The sequence below is a fragment of the Carya illinoinensis genome, chromosome 7, assembly GCF_018687715.1.
Source record: "Carya illinoinensis cultivar Pawnee chromosome 7, C.illinoinensisPawnee_v1, whole genome shotgun sequence".
NCBI lineage: Eukaryota > Viridiplantae > Streptophyta > Magnoliopsida > Fagales > Juglandaceae > Carya > Carya illinoinensis.
In genome coordinates, this window is record NC_056758.1 from 19,468,677 (window position 1) to 19,489,873 (window position 21,197).

Genomic DNA, 21,197 nt, shown 5'->3' on the forward strand with positions numbered 1-21,197 from the left:
TACTTTAGTTGAGAAATTGAATTTACCTACTTTGAAACACCCTATACCATACAAGTTGCAGTGGTTGAAGGATTGTGGGGGGGTTAGGATAAATAAGCAAGTGCTAGTTTCTTTTTCAATTGGGAGGTACAAGGATGAGGTACTTTGTAATGTAGTGTCTATGCATGCTGGCCATATTTTGTTGGGGAGTCCGTGGCAGTGTGATAGGAGAGTGATCTATAATGGGTTTAGGAACATGTACAGTTTTGAAAATGATGGAAAAACAATCAAACTTACTCCTTTAACTCCAACACAGGTCCATGAGGACCAACTGAAGTTGAAAAGTGAGGTTGATCAAAAAAGAAAGAGAGAAAGGGAGATTGATCAAAAAAGAGAGGGAGAAAGTGAGATTGATCAAAAAAGAAAGAGTGAAAGTGAGATTGAGAAAAAAAGAAATAGTGAGGCCAAAACCTCAACAGAAGGAGAGAGTGAAAAGAATAAAGAGAGTGAAAAAAAAATAGAGTGAAAAGAATAAAGAGACAGAAGAAAAGAGAGAGTGAAAAGAAAAAAGAGAGTGAAAAGGAAAAAGAGTGTGAAAGAAAAAAAGAGAGTGAAAAGAAAAAGGAGAGTGAAAAGAAAAGCAGGAGTGAAGAAAGTGAGAGAAAAACAAAGAGAGAAGTGAGTTTTTATGCTAAGGCAAATTTTACTATTAATGGATTTAATGAGTCTTTGCCTAGTATTGTTATCTCTTTGTTGCAGGGATATGAGGTCATGATTCCTAGTGGTATGTTTAGTGGATTACCACCTATTAGAGAGATAGAGCAATACATTGATCTTGTGCCAGGTGCGACAATCCCTACCCGACCTTTCTTTGAAGAACATAAGTCCTTGGCGCACTTGAATGGACAAGGTAAGTTGAATAGAATTCATGCCAAGTGGGTTCAATTCATTGAGACATTTCCTCATGTAATTCAGTACATACACGGTAAGAAAAATTTTGTATTTGATGCTTTAGTAAGAAGGTATGTCATTGTCATCATTTTAGATCCAAAATTATTAAGACTTGAATATAATAAGAAATTGTATGTTATTGATGATGGCTTGGCTAGTGCGTATAGAGTTTGTGAAAAAACATTGTTTGGTAAGTTCTATAGACTAGATTGGTACTTGTTTAGAAAAAAAAAAAGACTTTGTGTGCTTACTAATCTTATGCATGAGTTGCTTGTGCATGGATGTGGTCTGTTGCGAAATTTTGATATAAAGAGGACTTTAAACGTGTTGCATGACCATTGGTGGGAGTACTTCTTGCCATTCATTAAGTTTGCATATGGTTGGAGTTGTCACTTTGGTATAAAGAATATTTTAGGCATATTGCATGAAAAATGGTGGGAGTATTGTTTCTCATTCATTGAGTTTGCATATAGTTAGAGTAGTCACTTTGGTGTAAAGAAGAGTTTAGGCGTACTGCATGAACACTTTTAGGAGTACAGTTTACCATTCATTGAGGTCGCATATAATTTGAGTGATCATTTTGGTGTAAGGAAGACTTTAGATGTATTTCATGAACGTTTGTGCGAGTATCATTTTCCATTCATTGAATTGTTGCATGAACGTTTACGAGAGTATCATTTGTCATTATTAGAGCTTTCATATAATAAGACCATGCATACTATTATTTCTCATTCATCTTTTGAAGTTGTTTTTGCCTTTAATCCACTTATTCCTTTTGATTTAATGCCTTTACCTGTCGATGACAGAAGTACCTTGGATGAACATTTTCAAATTCTTGATACAATTAATGATACTTCATATCTAGTGGATCTTCAAGGTAAGTATCATGTGTTTGCTATTTTCAATGTTACTGATCTTTTTCCCTTTGATACAGGTGGGGATTCAAGGATGAACCCTTTTGAGGAGAGGGGGAATGATGGGCCCCAAGGTAGACCAAGTCGTAAAGATCCTTTGCAAGTTTCAGAATGGGCAATTACAAGATCAAGAGCTAGGAAGATGAGAAAGCTATGCAAGGATTGGTGAAATCCACTTGAGACGTGTTTAGCAAGAGCCCAACATTCAAGATGGGCTTGAGAGGAGGAGATCTAGTTTTCATCCATGTGATACACTACAAAAGACACAACCTGGGCTTATTGTTATTGAAGGCTTTGGACTTATTTATTTCATTAAAAGAGCTTATTTTATTAGTTTAGAATAAGTGGGCTTCAGGATGTCAGCCCACACATATGTCTTATTTCTAATGAACTAGGGTTTTGGGAAGGCCTTGTATTTTGGCCAAGGGCATATTTGAAAAATTATTATTTAAAGTAAACTAGGGTTTTAGAAGTACTGTAGCCCGTGTGTAAGAGCAACAAATATACAAAAGGAAATGCAGCGGATAACGAAAGTCATATAACTAAGTACCAGAATTTTTCTTAATATAATACAAGCTGTTTAAAACATACATAAATAAAATATTATATAACACAAATACAGTTCAAAAGCCAAATACAAAACATAAACCAACTCAGAACTCCGGCGGAGCCGCATCCTCGGGCTCAGCCTCCTCCTCCTCCTCGTAATCTGCACCAAAATCTACGGAACCAAAAATGGTACCGCAGGTAAGTAAAATCCAAATACTACTAGATAAAAACATATAGAACTCAAACAATATGCATGCAAGAAAAGCCAATGTACATGTCCCGTAAAACCATAATTTTACCACGCACGCCAAAAACCCATTTGGCCCAAAAACATATCCTTAAAACTAAGCCTCGCCATTATCCCAGATAATGGCCCAAACCACCATTTTCCCAGAAAATGGATCAAAAACCTCGGAAACCAAGCATCCTCATTTTTTCAGAAAATGGCCCACATCTGAAAACCAAAAAAAGAATTCGGTTATGCATGCACCATGATCTCCCCTAGGGATCACCCGCATACCCTGGCTCTGTGCCACACCGCAGGTAACGACTACGCATGTGACACCTAAACGAGCGATACCCAGACTCGCGCCTTGCGCGTACCTGGCCAGGCCATCCTCTAGTCCCCGCCACTCTAGGGACCACGGAGTCGACACGACAGCGTTACCGTATCGTGCGATCCGGTCGTCGCCCTGCGACAACCCAGGGGATGTCACTCAGTATTATCCACTCCCGAGTGACCAGAGGAGCTCCACCGAGATAATAACCCATCCCGGTTTGGGCTCGTGTAACACACGCACCCAAAAACCATTTACGCCAATAAAACGGGATTTTCTCAAATAAATAAAATGCACATATACACAAAATGCAACTCACGCCTCATGGCTCAAATAAATCAAGTAATCACAAGCAACCAAAACCAAGCACTCCGTCCTCAATCCATCCGACCCTCGAACTCCTCGGACTCAGTCCGGAATCAACCAACCAGTAGCAATAATTTATTGTAAGAGCAAAATATATTTAAATCTAAAAGTAGAGTTTGGAAAATACTTACAGCGCTATATGGTATTTTTTGAAAGCTCGCGGCGTTGCAAACGATGGAGGAAAAGCAACGTAACAGTGTAATTTACACTGTGGCCGTGGGTTGTAAAATACCCACTTTTGAACGGGGACAAACCAAGGCTCGAGATTGATAGGGAATGGCCTTGAGATATTTATGAAGCTAAGGAAAATGAGTTTTGGCCGTGGGTGGTGGTGGAAATGGCGGTCGAAGGCCAAAAAGGGACTGAACGGAGTTGAGCTCGTGAGAGCTGCTCCGGCAACGGATCGAGGCTGGAAATGGGTGGTTTAGGTCAGCAAGAGGTAGGGGAAGAAGCTGTGAAGAGATGGTGGCCGGAGGAAGTGTGACGGCACCGAAAACGGTGAAAAATCGTATGGCTTGGAGGAGCTCGTGGCGGTTAACGGTGGCTCGGATGGAGGTGAAACTTGGTGGGGGTGTTCACCGGTGAGAGGGGAAGAAAACTGGGTGGGTGGTGTAGGCCACGCTGCCAGCGAGCGGTGGTTCTAGGCTGCGAAAGCAACCGGCGACAGGGGCAAAAACAGAGCAGGTTCAATGACTTCCGGCGGCTCTCGAAGGCTAACGGCTGGTCCGATGGCTCTGAAAATTAGTGGGGATGATCTCTGGTGGAAGGGGAAGAGAATGGTGGTGGCGGTGCACTAAACGGTGGCCGGACGACGGAGAACTGGACGGTCAAATTGGCGGCGACGGGAAGGAGAAAAGAGAGAAGAGCTGCGCATGGGGAGAGGGGGAAAACGGGAAGAAAAAGAAGAAGAAAAGAAAGAAGAAAAGAAAGAAAAGAATAAAAGAAAAGGAAAAAGGGAAAAAGAAAAGAAATGAGGTCCAATCCTCACCTCTGGAGTCCTACAACTGATCCAACGAAAATAAGTTTAAAAACAATAAAACTAAGAAAATATTTTAAACACAACGTAAAGCTAAAATATAATAATTAACTAGTAAAAACAAACTATTTAATTTTAAATCCAAAGACAAGCTAAAATAAATTAAACAGCAATTTAAATTCAACAGCAATCAAAATCGAATTAAAATCTGATAATTTAAAATAAAAGAACTATTATATTAATTAAATTAAAATATTCATTCAGTGAAAATACACGTAAAACGGGGTGTCACATCCTCCCCCCCTTAAAATAAATTTCGTCTTTGAAATTTGTGAGATCAATATCAGTGCCAAGTAGGATACACTACGCAACTCAGAGTATACTTGAGAAAATCATACCATCAGTCATTTCCACACAAGTATGATTAAAGATCGCTCCAATTATACTCCTAAAGCAATTCCATCATATTCGTACTAGTCTCCCAACGACGCATCACGTCTTGAACTCCTAAAGCAGCCACGTAAACCGGAATCACCATATCGTCAAGTACTTCAAAACCACACCCAAGAAAATTCTAAAAATTATTACTTCTTAGAATGAATTGTATTAACCTCAATCAACCTTCATGCTATATCATCGAAACTTTCATTGTATACTATATCTTGGTAACCTAATAGTCACTTTCAAAATAAACCATCAATAAACATAATTTGCCCAAACAAAATATTACTCTCCAATTACAAGCACCTTCTCGAAATTTTAGGTCATCACTAATTACTCAAAATCAGCACACCTAATCATGAACTATCACTCCTATTTCCTCAATTATCTCTAGCTACCTTAACTAAATCAAAATTCCGCAACGACACCCATGATCATCAACAAAGAAGACGATATCAATCAATTGCAACCTTCCAAATTAAAAACAAGTATCATTATCTCAAAATACGCCAATCTCATCTAAGATAAAGAACATAGGGCTCGAATCCGTCCCGACCAACTAATAAAGCACCTATAACTCCTACCTAACAACTTACACTTTCAAGATCATCAACTAAATTCTGAATATTGTCTAATTTAGAGATAACTAAATTCACTACGAACCACGATTAAATTCACGATAACCTTAATAAACCCTTCTTATAAACTCACTTACCTACTTCTATTCTCATAACCCTAATATTAGCACGACTATTTCCTTCAATTGCATACGAAATTAAATCTCAAGATAGGCCATGCTATTCAAACCTCCAATCCATCAAAACTATGGCACTACCCTCCTGACTTCTACTGTTTATTACCTTACGTACCTGTTTAGGCTAATCACCGTTGATTCCCAAACTTCCACTTTCAAGATTTTATTATCCACTACACATGGTGACTCAACAATCTCTCTTCAAGTTAAATAAAATGTATATAATTCTCCCAACTGGACACTCAAACTCCAAAGGAAAGTATAGTCTCAAAATTTAAATTCCTGTGTGACCTCAAGTCACAATTAATTTTTGAAGATAGTCTCAACAATAAATGCCAACCATCACTCCAATTGGTAACCCACTTCAACTGTACACTCCGATCAACTCACTAAAAACTCGAATTTAAAATCTATTGAATTTAATACTATCACATGTAATCCACTTCAGTACTCACCAAAGCCACTTCTCTCAAGCCAAAAAGAGACTAGGATTTGTACTCTCCGAAATTCATACACCCTCACCACCACTATAAATGGATCTCATGTACCCTTAGCTAAGATCAATAATCATTCTAACGTATAATTGATCCATCACTTCCATTTCCAACATCCGTACCTTATCCTCAAAATAAACAAAATTTCATTTCCCAAAACCTACATCATCTATTATCCTCAACTCGGTATGAATCAATCCTAAAACTTGTCACTATAACCTCGAGCTATAGCAATTATTGCCAACCCACATTCCATTGACTAACACGCTTTGACTGAACGCTCCAATCGATTCACCACTATCACATGTCAATCTCATACGTCCTTAGCCGAAACCAATAGTCATTCCAACGTACAAGTAATCCATTACTACTATTTCCATCATCTGGACTTATATCCGCAAATCAACATGAATCATTCCTATATCTGCTTAACTTATACCCTTAACATTAGCAAATAGTTATCACTTAAAGCTTTGTACTGAAAATGACCTTAAACCTGCTAATAATCCGTTCCCAAAAGTCTCTAGAACATAGGGTCTCAACTTCAATCGAATTCAATACCAACAATTAAACTATTGCTTCCAAAACCTCAATGGATCTATTTCTTCCGAACCGACAAAAATCATTTCCTAAAATCGATTACTACAACCTCAAGTTAACAATAGTCATTTTCTGAACTAAGTCAATATCTAAAATCCTCAAAGAAGTATATGAGCTAAATCATTACCTTCCATTCTCAAAGAAATGTACCCCAGAAAAATTTCATATTATTAACTAAACTCTGATCAACCCCATTTTAATGGTTGCAAACTAATCACTCTCCAGAGTGGATCAAGCTAGCACCCCAAGTCTGTAAAATTAAGAACTCAACTCTTATTATAAATTGGTCCTTCAACACTGCAATTCTAAAACCTTAAATCAAATAAGAATAATTTCTATAATTTCTAAGATCAATGAGCTTACACCCCATAATAGAACAATCGGCTCCCAAAACTTTTAAAATCTAATACATTAACGGATAATAAATCATTTTCTGAAATCCTCGAGATTGATGGCTTTAATCCAAAACATTCACCTTAAAACTTGTAAATTTTAAAACCCCAATTGCCACCAAATTGTTCATCCGAATCAGCGAAATTTAAAACTTGAAATTTACTTATTTCCCCCAAAGCTTGTCGAACCTAAAACCTTAATTACCAAAATCTTATTTCCTAAAATCTATAAGGCCTCAAACCTTAGATAAAATTATCTTAAACCAATCCTTAAAGTTCGTTGAACCTACACTCTCCTATTCTATAGCTTCATTACATAAATTCTACAAAACCTAAGACCTCAACCATCTTAAGCGACTTAAAGCTAACTCCCCTCCTTAGTTGCAACTTACATTCCTACTCCCAAGAAATTGCCTAATCCATGTCGTTCCCTTCTAGCCACAATATTATAAAAGTAACCCACCTCTATAAAATTCAACCCTACTTCACTAAGTATTTTTTTTCCTATCAACGACATTCTCAATAGTACCGTCCTCCTGCCATAGCACAATCCTCAACCCCACTTTAACTGCGGACAAAACAAAACAAAACAACTTAAAACAAAATAAATAAAACAAATAAACAACATACTTGCAATTCAAATAAAATCAAATCAAACCAAACCAAATCAAATGGAATTAAATAAAATAAATTCAAATCAAATAAAATCAAATCAAGTTAAAGGAAAACAATTCAACTTAAATAAATTAAAATAATTTTAATACCAGCTTTTAAAACTTTCTGGTACTCCACCTATGGGACATATGGTTTTACCCAGAGCCGAACCGCTCTGATACCACATATGACGCCCCCAAATCCCCACGCATGGACACGGAAAAATCAAGACGTCCGGATGATGACAACCCGGGTCACCACCCTAAGACGAGTGCCAAGTGTGTGTAAGAGCAACAAATGTGCAAAAGGAAACGCAGCGGATAACGAAAGTCATATAACTAACTACCAGAATTTTTCTTAATATAATACAAGCTGTTTAAAACATACATAAATAAAATATTATATAACACAAATACAATTCAAAAGCCAAATACAAAACATAAACCAACTCAGAACTCCAGCGGAGCCGCATCCTCGGGCTCAGCCTCCTCCTCCTCCTCGTACTCTGCACCAAAATCTACGGAACTAAAAATGTTACCGAAGGTAAGTAAAATCCAAATACTACTAGATAAAAACATATAGAACTCAAACAACATGTATGCAAGAAAAGCCAATGCACATGTCCCGTAAAACCATAATTTTACCACGCACGCCAAAAACCCATTTGGCCCAAAAACATATCCTTAAAACTAAGCCTCGCCATTATCTCAGATAATGGCCCAAACCACCATTTTCCCAGAAAATGGATCAAAAATCTCGGAAACCAAGCATCGTCATTTTTTCAGAAAATGGCCCACATCCGAAAACCAAAAAAAGAATCCGGTTATGCATGCACCATGATCTCCCCTTGGGATCACTCACATACCCTGGTTCTGTGCCACACCGCAGGTAACGACTACGCATGTGACACCTAAATGAGTGATGCCCAGACTCGCGCCTCGCGCGTACCTGCCCAGGCCATCCTCTAGTCCCCGCCACTCTAGGGACCACGGAGTCGACACGACAGCGTTACCATATTGTGCGATCCGGTCGTCGCCCTACGACAACCCAGGGGATGTCACTCAGTATTATCCACTCCCGAGTGACCAGAGGAGCTCCACCGAGATAATAACCCATCTCGGTTTGGGCTCGTGTAACACACCCACCCAAAAACCATTTACGCCAATAAAACGGGATTTTCTCAAATAAATAAAATGCACATATACACAAAATGCAACTCACGCCTCATGGCTCAAATAAATCAAGCAATCATAAACAACCAAAACCAAGCACTCTGTCCTCAATCCATCCGACCCTCGAACTCCTCGGACTCAGTCCGGAATCAACCAACCAGCAGCAATAATTTATTGTAAGAGCAAAATATATTTAAATCTAAAAGTAGAGTTTGGAAAATACTTACAGCGCTATATGGTATTTTTTGAAAGCTCGCGGCGTTGCAAAGGACGGAGGAAAAGCAACGTAACAGTGTAATTTACACTGTGGCCGTGGGTTGTAAAATATCCAGTTTTGAACGGGGACAAACCAAGGCTTGGGATCGATAGGGAATGGCCTTGAGATATTTATGAAGCTAAGAAAAATGAGTTTTGGCCGTGGGTGGTGGTGGAAATGGCGGTCGAAGACCAAAAAGGGGCTGAACGGAATTGAGCTCGTGGGAGTTGCTCCGGCAACGGATCGAGGCCGGAAATGGGTGGTTTAGGTCGGCAAGAGGTAGGGGAAGAAGCTGTGAAGAGATGGTGGCCAGAGGTAGTGCGACGGCGCCGGAAACGGTGAAAAACCGTATGGCTTGGAGGAGCTCATGGCGGCTAACGGTGGCTCGGATGGAGGTGAAACTTGGTGGGGGTGTTCACCGGTGAGAGGAGAAGAAAACTGGGTGGGTGGTGTAGGCCACGCCACCGGCGAGCGGCGGTTCTGGGCTGCGAAAGCAACCGGCAACAGGGGCAAAAATAGAGCAGGTGCAGCGACTTCCGGCGGCTCTCGAAGGCTAACGGCTGGCCCGATGGCTCTAAAAATTGGTGAAAATGATCTCTGGTGGAAGGAGAAGAGAATGGTGGTGGCGGTACACTAAACGGTGGTCGGACGGTGGAGAACTGGACGGTCAAAGTGGCGGCGACGGGAAGGAGAAAAGAGAGAAGAGCTGCGCATGGGGAGAGGGGGAAAACGGGAAGAAAAAGAAGAAGAAAAAAAGAAGAAAAGAAAGAAAAGAAGAAAAGAAAAGGAAAAAGGGAAAAAGAAAAAGAAAAGAAATGAGGTCCAATCCTCACCTCTGGAGTCCAACAACTGATCCAACGAAAATAAGTTTAAAAGCAATAAAACTAAGAAAATATTTTAAACACAATGTAAAGCTAAAATATAATAATTAACTAGTAAAAACAAACTATTTAATTTTAAATCCAAATACAAGCTAAAATAAATTAAACAGTAATTTAAATTCAACAGCAATTAAAATCTAATTAAAATCCGATAATTTAAAATAAAAGAACTATTATATTAATTAAATTAAATTATTCCTTCAGTGAAAATACACGTAAAAACGGGGTGTCACATTTTCATTGTGAGTGAGTATTCTCCTCTTGTTTTTAATTGAACTCTTGAACTTATTAAAGGTAAATCACAACCTTTGTGGCGTTTCTCCTTGTAATTTGGGTTCTTGAGATGGGATTTCATTGGGTCTAGATTTTAATATAATCTAGGTTCTTGAAACGAGATCTCAATGGGTCTAAATTCTCCATCCATAGACTTGAGTTTGGCATTCTTGGGTTTGTTTTTCCAATATTGTTGTTGGGTCTCAAAGTGAGTCAATTGGGGTTCACATCAGAATGGATGGTATACATAGTAAGTATTAGACGTAATTTCACGAAATGAAATGTGAAGCTTAGGCCTTATGCTTTAAGCGATGTTTTAAATGACATGAAGAAAGTGTTTATGATGCCATGAACTGATGTTTTGAGTGATGTCATGAACTAATGTTTTGAGTGATGCCTTGAAAGATAATGTTTAATGATGCCATGGAATGATGTTTTAAACTATGCTTATATTATAATTTCAAGGACTACTGTTAAATGTTGAGGTTTAAGCCTATGCTTTTAAACGATGTTTATGAATTAAAAAGAATAAATGAAAATGACTAAAAGGACTGAAGGAATTGAACGAATGAATGAAAGGACTAAAAGTTTAAATGTATGAAAATACGTAACAACCACAACTGAATGAACGGGTACCAAAGGACTAGGTAGATTGCAATGCCGGGTAAGTAGTACTGGTAGTGTAATAGCCCGCTAGAAATTTAATAGTGAAATTTCTATAGACTTTAGGAACCTCATGAAAATAAGTTTTCATGAATCGACTAATCGCAAAAGTTTTAGCCTGTCAACACAGTCAATGTTATCACTCACTATGATGCCAGAAATACAATTTTAATTGTTTGAGGTAATTAGAAGTATCATAATACGTTATGGTCAGTGCCACTAGACTCAGTTGATTATTTAGGATTTTATGGTGCAATAACTCATTTTTATAATTTCGGACAAAACGCCTATTCGAAACTATGAATTTATTTTTAGGGGTATTTCGGGGTTGAGTTTTGGTAAACGATTTTCACTGTAGGTTAGTATGAATATTTTGGATATTTTAGTGCTAAGTTTGTTATGCATTTTTTTGAGTGAATAGTAGCCTCGATAAGCATAACAAATGCAGTGTTTTCAAAATCACAGTGTGGAATGTCCAAATAAAGTTAGAGAAGTTTTATTTGGATACTTGGCAAGATCTTAGCCATACATAGTGAATAGTATTAGACACTTGGCACAAAGAGAAACCATTAGATGGATTTGTGAAGGAAATCAAGGTGTAAGATCATGCCACCTAAGCAAAACTTTTTTTTATTTGATTAACCAAATTGAGCCAGATCAAAGAGGGTTTGAATGCTAGTGAAACCCTAAATGGTTGGAATCCAATTGAAACTTCAAAAGTTTGGTTGAAACCAAAACTGTAAACAGTTTCCCCAAACCCTAAATTGGCCTTCAAACCCTTTTTGATCCAATTTCTAGTATTGTATTTAATCACTTGATTAAATCACTTCCACATGCTATTAACTTCTCAAATCCTTGTTATGACATCATTATCCAACCTTTTAAACCTTGGAAGTTTGATTGGGCCAAGAAAAATTGGATTTGGGCTTGATAGCATCTCAAACCCTATCAAACCCCCTTTAAACCCCAAATTGAAGCCCACTTGGTTGAGGTCCATGAATTTGGCCACCTTGGCAAAGCTTCTTGATGAAATTTCCTCCCCCACATGGCAGACCATCCATTGCCCTTGGCTGCACCCAATAGTGCCTTGATGTGAGGGAGAAACCCACCTCATCAACCTCCATACCTCACAGCTTCTGCAGGTAGTCCTCTCCCCTCACTATTCTCCACTTTATGTCACATAGTCGCCTTCAATCAAGGGTCATTCAAGCCCATATCTTCCCCCTCTAGAAGTATAGAGTCATGCAAGACTTACTTCTTTCCCTTTAATCACTTCTTCACCCCATTCTTAGAGAGAAACCCGAAAGAGCTCTCTCGGATAGATTTATGGGTCTTTTTGCGTGGAGATTTTTGACCCTTTGTAAGTATTTTCACATGATAACTCCTTCACAAAAGTTGTACCTATTTGATTATAGTTTCTGTAGATATATTATTTGTATCATTCCATGGTCATTAGGTCTATCAAAAGTATTTTTAACCATGGAAATGTTATTCTAGGTGTGAAATTGGAGAGTATGTTATATTTTAGAGTTTTTGACCAAGCTAATGGACATATATTGGTTCGAAAAATTTATGAAGTGTTTTTAGCACATTTTTATGAGTTTTCATCAAGGTTTTTTTGCATGAATAAAGTTTTTGATGATAGATTTTCTTAGATCTAGAAACTTGAAAACTGGAAGTAGAAAAACAGTTTTTGTTTGGAGGAAGTTTGAATATTTCAAGGCTTGATCTTACTCTAAAGGCTTTGCTATTTTAATATGATAATCCTAAGTCTCTTATTTGCATGTTAGGATGTTATTTTAAAAATATTTAGTATTAGTTTCAAAGATATGATTTTTCTATTCAAGAGGATTTCGGTTAGGCCTAAGATTTGATGTTTTTGGATTAGATCCATGTTTTATTGATTTTTAGCCATGTGATTTTAATTTTAATGGTTTTATATTCTTTAGGACCCATTTTAAAACCATGTGATGCTTTATTTCGAAGATCTCACCTTCTTAAGTCATTGATTAAGAGATTTATCAAAACTAGTTGAGGAAAAGGTTTCTGTTTTTGGACTAAGTGTAAAACAAAAAACTCCAAGTGTTATTTTGTGATTTTGGTTACATTGGTTTGATGATTTAAAGCATGTTTAATTTTAGGATGATGTTATGAATATGTTAGAAGTAAGATTTTATTTTTTGAAATTCTTGAAGATGTTTTGATTTAGGGTCAAAGGTTGTAATTCAAGTGTTTGGATCTTTTTACAAAAACGTTTGGTGTTGTTTATTAGAATTTTATAAATGGATGTTTTAAATATGGTTTTAAACTTAGGATAGGAAGATCATTATTGCAAAATTTTGATTTAAGCGTGAGTTTTGAAGTTGGAAGGAATTGTAACAAAAATAAGAGAAATGGCCTATGGATGTTTTGGTCATAGTGTGTTTTCCATAGTTGTGATTTGTTTTAAATTTTTATGAGTTGATATTTGAGTTTAGGATAAAATTTACATGAGGAATGTAAATTTTGAAAATTTTTGGAGTTAGGATGTGAAATCCTTAAGTTAGGGGTAAAATGGTCATTTTTCCACATGTAGAGGGTAAAATGGTAATATTACTCTAATTTGTCTCTTTTACATATTTCTAATTGTTAGTAATTAAATTTCTAATTTTTAGATTATCTTCTTATAGTTTCTCGTGTTTCACGCTTTATTTTTCTAGAACGCGGCAAATGAGGTAAGTTAGTTTCTAACTTACTATCAGTTTACTGTGTATGTATGATGGGTGAGAGAACTACAATTTATGTATGTATGTTATCATATATGCCATGCCATGCCACGTCATTACATGTTTATTTCTCATGCATGATTTATTCTATCATGAATATTTATTTGTTACACAATCTATTCTGTCACGTATTGCTATAAGTTATAAGTATGCCATGTTAAGTGTGCCATATGTTACATGAATGTCATATCATGTAATATTCACTATTGCAAGTATGTTATGTTAAGTACGATAGATGTTACATGTTAGGTCATGTTACGAAATGTTTTCATCTCAAGTAAGTCATGTCTTTCGAGTTAAGTTCAAGTTCAGTTATGCAGATACTCCTGACATAATCATTCTGATTATGGTATCTTATTTAAAATACTCGTGATGAAATTATTCTGATTGTCAGAGTATTACTAGGTACTCCTGTTGTAATCATTCTGATTGCTAGGGTACGTGATTTAAAATACTCGTGATGGAATCATTTTGATTGTCAGAGTATTACTAGGTACTCCTAGTGTAATCATTCTGATTGCTACGGTACATGATTTAAAATACTCGTGATGGAATCATTTTGATTGTTAGAGTATTACTAGGTACTCCTAGTGTAATCATTCTGATTGCTATGGTACGTGATTTAAAATTTTCATGGTAGAATCATTCTGATTGTCTGAGTATGTTTGATGGAATATGTTGGGCGGAATCATTCTAATTGTTCACTATTCCTGACAAAACGACTGGCAGAATCATTTTGATTGTCAGAATTCAAGTCCAAGTGTATGTCAAGAAGTTAAGAATAAGCAATCATGGTAACCTCATGAGATCATAAGAATACACCATCATGGTAACCCCATGAGATAAGAATAAGCAATCATGGTGACCCCATGAGATAAAAAAAGAATAAGCAATCATGGTGATCCCATGAGATAAGAATAAGTTTCAGATCAAGTCCACGTTAAGTCAAGTTTTAGATCAAGTTCATGTTGTGACGCCCCCAAATCTCCACGCCCGAACACGGGGAAATTGAGACGTCCGAATGGTGACAACCCGGGTTACCATCCCATCGACGGGTGTCAAGTGTGTGCAAGGCAACAGATGTGTACAGAGAAACACGCAGTGGATAACGAAAGTCATAACTAAGTACCAGAATTTTTCTTAACGTAATACAAGCTGTTTAAAACGTACATAAATAAAATATTACAAGGAAAAACACAAATACAGTTTTAACAAATATAAAAGATAGCATTAGCAACCCGGCGGAGCCACATCCTCGGGCTCAGCCTCCTCCTCTTCGTCCTCTAACTCTGCACCAAAAGCTACGGAACCACGAATGGTACCGCAGGTAAGTAAAACCCAAACACTACCAGATAAAAACACATAAAACTCAAACAAGATGCATGAAACATGCCCAATGCACAAAGCCCATAAAACACCAGTTTTCCACACACGCCAAAAACCCATTTGGCCCAAAAACATAACCTTTCCGAAAAACACGCCAAAAGTCACATTTGGCCGCCAAAAGTCCATTTGGTCGCCAAAAGTCCATTTGGCCCAATATCTCGCCAGAAGTCCATCTGGCCCAATATCTCGCCAGAAGTCCATCCGGCCCACGCCAAAAGTCCCATTTGGCCTCACAAACCATTATCCAATTTTAACTGTATGCACCATGACCTCCCCTAGGGGTCATCCGCACACCCTAGCTCCAGTGTCACACCGTAGAGTACCACCACGCATGTGACACCTAACAAGCGATGCCCAGTTCCGCGCCCCGCGCGTGCGTAGCCAAGCATCCTTTAGCCCTCACCAGCGAAGGGCCACGGAGTCGGTGAGTAGGGCGATGCCCGGTTCCGCGCCCGGCGCGTTCGTAGCCAAGCATCCCCTAGCCCCGCTCCCGTCGTCGCTCTCGACAACTCAGGGGACGTCACTCAGTTTATTCCGCTCCCGAGTGACCAGAGGAGCTCCACCGAGATAATAACCCATCCCGGCTTGGGCTCGTGATACACACGCACCCGCAATACACTTACGCCAACACACAGGCTTTTCACATAAATCCACAAACACACGTGCATGCACCATGTAATGCCATAACAATGCAAAATAAAATAATCCAACAATCATAAATCAAATAAACAGGCAACTCCGTCCTCCATCCATCCGACCCCCGAAACTCCTCGGACTCAGTCCGGAATCAACAACCAACAACAATAAATAATTGAATGAGCAATATATATTAAAATCTGAAAATAGAGTTTGGAAAATACTTACTGCGCTATATGGCAATTTTAGAAAACAAGCGGCGTCGCAAACGGCGGAAAAACAGCAACGTCACAGTGAAAATTCACTGTGACCGTGGGTTTGAAAAACCCACTTTTGAACGGGGACAAACTAGGACACGAGATTGATAGGGGGTGGTCTAGGGATGGTTGTGAAGCTATTGGAAGTGGTGGTTGGCCGTGGGTGGCGGCGGAATCGCCGGAAATGGCCGGATTACCCAAAACGGAAACTAAGCTCGTAGGAGCTGTTCCGGTGGTCGTTGGAGGCCGGAAATGGGTGGGTTAGGACGGCAAGGGACCGGTGATGAAGTGGTGAAGAAATGGTGGCCGGAGGTGGAGCGACGGCGGCGGATCGGAGGAAAAACCGTGGAGGCTTTGGAGGGCTTTTCCGGCCAAACGGCCGGCCGGATGGGGGTGGTTTTCGGTGGGGAGGTGCGCCGGAGGTGGACAAACCGAACGCCGGTCGGCAGCGGCGGTCTAGGCTGAAAACAGCTCCGGTCGTGGGTGAGGAGAGAGAAGAGAGAGAAACCGGGGGGGCTCAAGCGGGAAGAGGGAAGAAAAAAAGAAAAGAAAGAAAAAAAAGAAAAAGGAAGAAAAAGAAAAGAAGGGAAAAAGAAAAAAAGAAAAAAAAGGAAAAAGAGAAAAGGAAAAAGATGTGAAAAGAAATGAGGTCCAATCCTCACTCCGGGAAAACGAAACAAACTGCCGAAAAAGATTGAAAACCACAAAACAACTAAAAGAAATAAAACACAACATCAAATAAATTAAATTAAATACCAATTTAAAATACATTAATTTAAAATAAATAAACCAATATATTAATTAAATTAAAAACCACCCTTCAGTGAAAATACACGTAAAAACGGGTCATCACACATGTTATGTTATGTTATGTTATGCTCACGTACATGTTATGTTCATGTTCAAGTTAAGTTTCAAGTTCATGTTCATATCATGTTATGTTCACGTTTTCAAGCTCACATTCATATTATGTTATGTTCATGTCCACATTATGTTTCAAGTTCACGTTTCAGTTCAAGTTATGTCAGTTACGCCATGCTATATGTCAAGTTATGCTATGCTTATTTATGACTTTAATTATGCATTCATACTTTTACTATCATGCATGCATCATTAACCTATGTGGAAGTTTCCTGTTAACTTATTGAGATTTATAATCAAATTTCACCGTGGTACAACTACCATTGCCGCTGAATGGTAGGTGATGTGTCAGGATCAGAAAAAGGGAGTGGACATTGGTAGACTAGAGGAGGTTGACTAGACGCCGCAGACACAACGTGGAGCTTAGAGCTTCCATAGTTAGTTTTTGGACAGTATTCTGGCCTCATTAGTCGAGTTACACGAGTTACTTAACAAACTTCCTCAATAGTGTATTTTGGTAATGTAAATATGAAATCTGGCCTCCCATGTTTTTTAGATTACAGTCTTCTGAGACTCGCACTGAAATCGTGGATGTTTATTTTGTTAAGTATGCTTAGATTACGATTTAACTATTTGGGATATTATATGTTTGGTGCATAGTATTGCTCAAGAAAAAAAAAATATCTCCTGTGAATATTGCATTATGCTATATGCATGTTAGGAGCATTGTATTTTAGATGTCATGAACGGGGGTAGGTAACCTTGTGTTGCATGTCCCAACGCTTCGGATGTTCGTCCGATCCTAAACGGAATCTGGAGGCGTCATAGGTAGTGCACCTAGTGCTGCCCTTGACTGAAAAGGGATTCCCAACCTTTGGCCATGAGCAAAGTCCTAGACCAAAGGAAGATCGCTAACCCTCGCACACGGGGGGAACAGTGTGTAACGGCCAATGGAAAGTGATAAGAAAGAATTCATGTATGCTCAGACTCTTTAAAAAATGAAGGCACAAGCTGCGGAAAAATGTTTTATGAAAAGAAAAGAAACATTTTACGAAAGAAAATCCCTTTCAAGAAAAATTATACCTCGAAATGTTTTAAATGAATGAATGTCTTACTTATCGTATATATGGAGTGATGAATGCATGACGGAAAACCTATGTTATTATACTTTAACTTTATGAAGTAATGCTTACGAGTCTTTGACTTATTTTAGTTTTTATGTATGCCCTCCCAGGGACAAGATGAGCAGTACACATTAGGAAGGACACAGCCCAAGAGGAAGAACACGAAAGTCTAGACATAATATTTTGTGTGAAAGACTTTTAATTATAAAGTTTAATGTTTTCTATTGTAGCTCTCTTTAAATTAATAAACACGTTTTATTTTATAAACATGGAGTCTTTCGTATCCTGGCATGAAAGAAAGAAGTTTTAAACGAATGGTAATGCCTGTCGTCTTTCTTAAAATCATTTTTCTAAAGGTCTCACCACAAGGACTGGCATTACAGAATGACTCAGAGCAATGCTCAATCTCTATAAAACATGATGTACTCACAGCTATGTTGCAACTTACAAGAAACAAACCAACTTGCCGGCAGTGAGAACACATTATATCGATGTGTTAACAAATAGTCTTCCCTTGGTGATCTTGTCATTCAGTTTCAATCTAGTTGCTTTCCCAGCAATGTCTCTTTAGACCATATCATTCATGGTCATAGATAATATGCCAAAGTAGCAGACACTAAAATATTAACCTCGTGACATAGCCAAAAGTCTCCTAAGGGTACAAATAAATTAAGGTCATCAATTATGACATACAAGACTTATAGAGTGAGAAAGCAAGGATCCAAGCACTCACCTCTACTATTGGTCACAAAAGCACATGTAGTATGAAATACATGTTACGGTGGAGTTCTCTTTCCAAAAAGAAAGAGCATATATCTAATCTCAATACACCATGCAGATCTTAGTCTAGTCGCTATCTCAACGTTTAACCTGAGTCCCTCCATTTGCTCTCTATCCAAATGGCCAAAAAGGATCTCACATTTGGTTATGATTGACCTCATCTTAACTCTCACTGAGACAACATATTGTTTGTGTCTTACAACTTATTCCTCTCTAGAAAAGTATCGAGTCACATTGTCTCATCTTTGCTTGTTGCCCCTTTGTAGCGCCAAAGGTGATCACTTGTGTGAGTTAGCTGATCTATGCTTCTCGACATTCCTTTTACACCATAACTCCCAAATTTATGGTGAATGTTTGTGTTTACCAAAAATGCTTCCAATCATACCACATGATTATAAAACGCATCAATATTGCATGACAAGCAATACCCATGAGGGAGAGAAATCACATTGTCAACTACAAATTATTAAACCACAACTCTCAAGTGGTGTTTAATGAGCATTTCTCTAAATGCATATTTTCATGTATAGTAACTTTGCAAAACATGCTCCTACAAGAGACTCTGTTTTATATATAAAAGTCCTTTGCACAACCATGAAGTTAGCAATGAATCATCTCGAATCTTATTTAAGGACAAACTCACAATATAAACATTAGATTTTAATCAGCAAGCTCTATTGCTACTTTTAAGAATCTACAAGGTGTCCACAAATGTCATTCAGCAAACTCAATTTGCAACTTCAAGGTTTCATATGAATTTCTTGTACTCAATAAAAGCATGTGAGATAACACTCATTTATTTTTCTTTAAGGGTAAAATGTTTAAGGCATTTGCCCCCAAGGACAATCACAACAATGTAGCCATTACTTTTAATGACTTGCCCAAATCGCATCACAAACTCACTTTATCAAGTAAGTCATATTTACCCCTTAACAAATTCTCAACCTCTAGCTTTCATAAGCAAACCATAATGGAAACACCAAATAGTACAAGCAAAACTAGATTCTTTGGTATTTGTCATCTCATTAATGTTTTATGAATTTTGAATAAGAGCTCATAGAAACTGTTTTCTTATAAAATCTCACAAGACATGAAGTCTTAGCTACTTTTCAAACTCTTGTTCACTACCTTGTAGTATGGAAAACCACTCATTAATAATCTAAGACAACCAGATCGTCATATCTCTTAGGAGGACAGTTTTCTAGGATTGTCAATAGTGTTCAAAAAACCTCATTTAACTCATTAGGTCATTTTTTTTTACAAACGACTAGGTATATTTGAATAGATGGTTTGTTTAGATCGCATGTAAACAGTACTAACAACATTCATTTTCTTTTTGTATCAAAATAGTACAAGTAGCAACAATCATGCGCTCACAGTACTTTGCGCCTAAACGTCACAAAAGCTAACCATTTAATTCTCCTACGAGAATAAACTATTTGACTATTTCAATAAAAGTTCCAATAAATGTACCATCAATGGTTTTCTAAACGAAACTCAATCAGTGCCAAGAGATGGATTTATCAACTCCACTTTTCCTTTATCAATCAAATCAACAATCCCTGGTTAGATCATATAAGTGCAGCGAATCAAATATTCTATGTTAGTATTCCTACTATATGAATTCATTACCTTTACCAGAATTATATTACAAATCTTCTCTTCTAGTATTGAACAATGAGAGAATATTGATATATAAATACTACACTATTTATGAGGATATTATTATTCTAAAAATTTTGATAGTCACTATCACTAATGATATACCATCACTCAGTCAAAGGTGACTCAAACTAGTTGTTAAATTACTTTCACTATTTTCAGTAATCTTTTATAAAAGTTTTGAAAATATTAAGGTTAAGGTAATGTGGGATAAAACATTTTTTTCAAAAAATTACTGTTAATAAAATCTACAATACCCACCCTCGCTGAAAATATGAGTAATTTTCTTGACTAAACCAAAAAATGTTCAACCTTAGATCCTCCATATTTCTATCTTTATAGAATTCATGTTTGCACAAAATAATCACTCAGAAGCAATATACTAGAGCAGTGGCAAACCATAGATGTAGCGCGGTTGTTCCACGGATTCTCCCTAGTCGTCGTTGTTCATCCAAAATCGCCTAGAGTAACACCCACATATTCCACAGCCTAAATGCCACGACTAGAGAGAACCATTTGAGAGAGAGAGAGAGAGAGAGAGAGAGAGAGAGAGAGAGAGAGAGAGAGAGAGAGAGAGAGAGATTTTCTGTATATGCCACAAGTATCTCATCCAAAGGGGGGAGTGGCTATTAACTAGCCCCTCTAAGTGTAACCTCCAACTGGCCATTACTGGCCAACCAAGAGAAGGGAAAGAAGTGCCCACTATGGGTGCCTCTTTATTACAAGCTAGAACTGTTAAAAATCTCTTGGAGGAACATCTACATGCATGCATGGAAAGAAGCACTCAATGAAGGAACAACGAGCTGGAATCCAACAAAAGAAGGATGCTCGAAGATCAACTTTGATGCTGCTGT